A 5,049-nucleotide genomic window follows, 5' to 3' on the forward strand; every position below is an offset into this window, starting at 1 on the left:
TCCGACCCAAAAAGGCCTGTGGGGTTGATGGTATCAAGGAAATTATAAAATATATACACCACAAATTCCAATTGGCTTAAATACTTAAACTCTTTAACATTCCCTCAGCTATGTCATATTCCCCAATATTTGGAACCAAGGACACTCCAATCCACAAAAGTGGAGATAAATTTGACCTCCATAACTACCGTGGGATATGCGTCAACAGCAACATTGGGACAATCCTCTGCATTATCCTAACAGCAGACTCAAATATTTCCTCAGTGAAATCAATGCACTGAGCAAATGTCAATTTGGCTTTATACCAAATTACCGTACAATAAACCACGTATTCACCCTGACCACCCAAATTGACAAACAAACAAATCAAAACAGAATTCTCATGCTTTGTTGATTTAAAAAAAATTGGCATGAGGGCCTGCTATTCAAATTTATGGAAAGTGGTGTTGGGGGAAAAACATCCAACATCAAAAAATCCATGTACACAAACAACAAGTGTGCTGTTAAAATTGGCAAAAAACACACGTCTTTCAACAGGGCCGTGAGGTGAGACAGGGATGCGGCTTAAGCCCCACCCTCTTCAACGTATATATCAACTAATTGGCGAGGGCAATAGAATAATCTGCAGCACCCGGCCTCACCCTACTAGAATTTGAAGTCAAATGTCTACTGCTTGCTGATGGTCTGGTGTTTTTGTCCCCAACCAAGGAGGGCCTAGAGCAGCACCTAGATCTTCTGCACAGATTCTGTTAGACCTGGGCCTTAACAGAAAATCTCTGGAAGACAAAAATAATGGTCTTCCAAAAAATTTCCAATTGCCAGGATCACAAATACAAATTCCATCTAGACACCAATGCCTTAGAGAACACAAAAAAGTATACATACCTCAGCCTAAATATCAGCGCCACAGTTAACATCCAGAAAGCCATTAACATCTGCCTAAGTTACTGCCCAGATCGTCCAGTCTGGACAACCAGACGATGGGTCCGGAACGGAGATCCCAATCCAGACATCCGCTGCCCATCCTTGTGGCGGCCTGTTCCATTTGCAGAAATTCTACCTGGGTCGACCACCAGAGGGGGACTGCAATGGCAATTCCCCAACCCGGACATCCCCTGGCAATTCCTGAGATGCTTTGCAGCTTCCAAAAAACCTACCAAGGTAGACCACCAGACGGGGGACCGCAACAGCGATCACCAACTGGACATCTGCTGCCCAGCCTTGGAATGGCCTTCTTCATTCGCATAAACCTTACCCGGGTCAACCACCAGAGGGGGAACACAATGATGGTCAACAACTAGGACAACCAATGGTCATTTTTATGTTGGTTAGCAAATGGCAGATTAATCACAAGACTGAACCCAACAAGCGGTGACTGTCATGATGTTGACCTTTTGGGTTAGGTTTATGACCCCCATAAATACCTTTCACCCTTTTTTCTCCACTCTACAGATTGGACTCTTGGAAAGCCCTTTGATTAACATAGAGAGATTATGGTAACATCAAAAGGTTGGGGAAGGGTACAATATTTCTGTAATCGAACCAGTTGAAAATGTCCATTGATACTTAAAGAATATGATGTCAGATCAGTTGTCGTCTGAGACATTATTACTGATGATAGGATGACATAAATTGCATCTTGGAAAGTCTACACATTCTAGTTATCAGATTCACATGGAATTGTTGTGCAATTTAAATGTTTAAATATGAAACTATTTGTGAAAAGATTAAATGTAATTTTAGCGTCCAAATAAGATACTTGTTTTCGTAAGTAAACTATGCTCACTCAGTGGCCACGCCCAAGTGAACTGACATTGGTTGAGAAACGTGAAACACGCCCTTCACTCCCCCAACACAAAAGCCCGTTGACAGAAGTCAACCTCAGTTCCCGATGATGTGAGGACTGGTGTCCATACGTTTAAAAGGGCTAATTTTAATTAACATGGAGGTGACGATCGCCACACTGGAAAGATGAATTTATACTAGACCAGCCAGAATTCAGTGTGAGCTGATTATGGCAAAATGGTATGATCTTTGAACTCTTATTCACTAAAGAAGAAGTGATACATCGTAAAAGTCGAGTTAACAGCTGCAGTTGTTGCCTGGGAAAGGACAGACAATCTCCTAATCAGAACGACAGGGTACAACATATCCACCCTACAACACTACGACGAGACAGATTCTACAAAGGACAAGGGGGATCTCTGCTGGGCAAACCAGTCCTCCATCTTTGATCCATCTATCGAAGTGCAGCTCAGTGTAAATATATTTCTTGCATTTTCCTTTTCCGAATGGGCGGCTATTAGAATGCATAAGATTCTGTATTTACGTTAGCATAGCTTTTCAATGTCCGATAGAGACCCAATCTCCTTTGTTCCTCAGTCTTCCTGCTCTTTCATTCAAACCCAACCCCTTTTCTTTGTGTAACCAGCCGTCATTTAGGTTTCATCTGCTAGGGACTTTTTCTTTTATTACATGATTAGTAATCGATGTATGATCCATCCTGTATATATGTAATTCTGCGTGATTATTTAGGTATTTAGGAAATAAATAATTAAGCCAATGTTTATATTTCTGATTCAACTTGTAAGCCAGGGTTTGTGAAGATAACCAAGAATTTTACGACGTTCAGATGAGACTGAAAAAGGTGACCATTAATAATTGGCTGCTATTGATACAAAAGATCATCAGATCTTTAAGAGTGGATTTGGGAGATACCCGCTCTATATAAACTAACGCTTACGTGGTGCCCCAGGTTATTAATGAGTTAATTGCCGCATGATTTAATTCAATCATGTAATCCCTTAAACGTTAGGTAATCAATATGATAAAATAGCCTGTCATATAATTGAATCAGTCAGATATACACACACAGTGGAGCAGGGGAACTTGAGAGAACGACCCGTCACTCATCAGTCCTTTCTTTCTGTATCTGTCTTACCTTAGTGAGATAGTTCAGAGATACCAAGCCCTGCATAAGCAGTAGGAGAGGATAAATGAATATCAGTCATGTCAACAAGGAGAAGGCAGTCACATTAGCAGTTCAAGGTTAGTCTTCCAGAAGAAGATATGGAGATAATTTTTCTACATTATGGTCAGGATAGAGGTAGCTACTAACACAGCGATAGATAGGTAGGTAGGTAGGTAGGTAGGTAGGTAGGTAGGTAGGTATGCATGATAGTGTTAGCTATGTCTCAGACACTGACAGATCAGAGTTACCTACAGTTTAACTTGTCAGGAGGAAGTCTCTGTACTGGGGAGTGATAGAGGGAGAGAGATTATGTGTGTGTGTGTGTGTGTGTGTGTGTGTGTGTGTGTGTGTGTGTGTGTGTGTGTGTGTGTGTGTGTGTGTGTGTGTGTGTGTGTCTATGTGTGGAAGTGCAAATGCATTCATATGTGTGTGTGTGTGTGTCTAAGATATTGCTGCACTCAAACACATATGTAAACAAGTGCACTTGGTAGGTGATTTATAAAAGATTAAGTGTCTTTGAGACAGGACTGGATGTCTTGCCTTCCTTTCACACATTATATCATATATGCATTTCATTTTATAAAGACTAATATACTCTCTCTCTCTCTCGCTCTCTCTCTCACACTTTGTTCCCCTACCCATCTCATTCCCCCTCTGTGACCTACCTCCCTCTTCCTTCACTCGTCTTGTCCCCCCATCCATCTCACTCCCCCTCTCTCACCTACCTCCCCTCTTGTTCCCAACCCATCTCACTCCCCCTCTCTCACCTACCTCCCCCTTCTTTCACCTGCCCCTCTCCCCTCTTGTCCCCCAACCCATCTCACTCCCCCTTTCTCACCTACCTCCCCCTTCCTTCACCCTTCTCCCTTCTTGATCCTAGGTGTTGTATCTGAGCGGTTTGGATCTTATCCTGGGTCAGAACTACGCAGTGCGAGGGGACCAAGTCTTGGTCCTAGGTGTTGCATCTGAGAGATTTGGATCTTATCGATAGGACCAGGTCATGCTAGAGACCCAGCACTTTGTCTGCTACCCAGAGCTCAATAGTGACTAGATCAAGTGTAATGCCAGGGACTGCATCTGGGAGGTAGGTCAGACACACACACACACACATACACACATACAGTTTATCCAAAAGTATTTCATCAACACACACATCACTTTAATGTCTCTCTCCTGCCCAGGCATTTATCATTGAAGGTGTCCTGTGGTGTTACTACCCTGAGGACTATGGTTGCACCTCTACAATGGTGACAGAGCAGCCATCCTGCTGGAGCTTCAACCTCAGCAAAAAGCTAAACCAGTGGTCACCAACCGGTCAATCGCGATCGACTTGTCGATCTCCAAGGCATTTCTAGTCAAACACCAAACATTTCTATAAAAAAAAAACAATAAAGCCCTGTGTACATATTTTTTTTATTCGTCTCGGGCTGTTGGTGGTTGGTGCAGCCAGGCAAACTGTTTCCATTTCATGTGTCTGAAGGTACAAACTCTGCCTTCCTGGTGGGCCTGGTGAGGAAATCAAGTACGCTATGCTACCGCTGGCCAATCAGATTGCTCAGATGACAGAGTCTGCAGTAACATACAGGCATAAAAGAAAGCTACTATGAGATTTCAAAATGCTTAAAACCATGACTAGAGAGAGACTGTCAACGAGTACAACAAAGAGCTGCTGTTTTTATGAGTGAGTTTGCATTCAACACTTTTATAAGACATAAAATGCGCTTCCTATTTCCACTCAGCGCTACAACAAGCAGTGCAGCAGTAATGAATGAGTAGGAAAGTGTATCTATAGGCTTGCGTTGTTGTTATTGTTGGCAGCTTGGGTCTTTTTTAATATCAAGAAATATTCACTTGGTCTGTTCATAGGAGTAACAACATGAATTTGTGCATGAGGCAGAAATAATGCGGTGCGACTTGAGTTTCACCATCAGCTGGAAGACGGTGTCCCTTTTTGGTCAGTGTCAGTGGAGGAAAGGGAGAGCGGAGACTGAACATCAAATGCAGGCACCATCAGCCCAGTAAAATAAAAAGCAAATGATTTTAATCTATGCTCACTCAGCTATGCCTCACAAGTAATA

The 5,049-nt window shown here is 42.6% G+C and overlaps 1 long non-coding RNA gene across 1 annotated transcript; it reads left to right on the top strand.

The window, feature by feature from the left end:
- The first annotated feature begins 1,898 nt into the window (after positions 1 to 1,898).
- LOC123729296 (uncharacterized) lies at positions 1,899 to 4,422 on the top strand. The gene is made up of 3 exons (XR_006761040.2): positions 1,899 to 2,259; positions 3,852 to 4,055; positions 4,153 to 4,422. It is a non-coding gene; the product is annotated as an uncharacterized LOC123729296 (long non-coding RNA).
- The last annotated feature ends 627 nt before the right edge of the window (positions 4,423 to 5,049 follow it).

The sequence above is a fragment of the Salmo salar genome, chromosome 20, assembly GCF_965601325.2.
Source record: "Salmo salar chromosome 20, fSalSal1, whole genome shotgun sequence".
Classification (NCBI taxonomy): domain Eukaryota; kingdom Metazoa; phylum Chordata; class Actinopteri; order Salmoniformes; family Salmonidae; genus Salmo; species Salmo salar.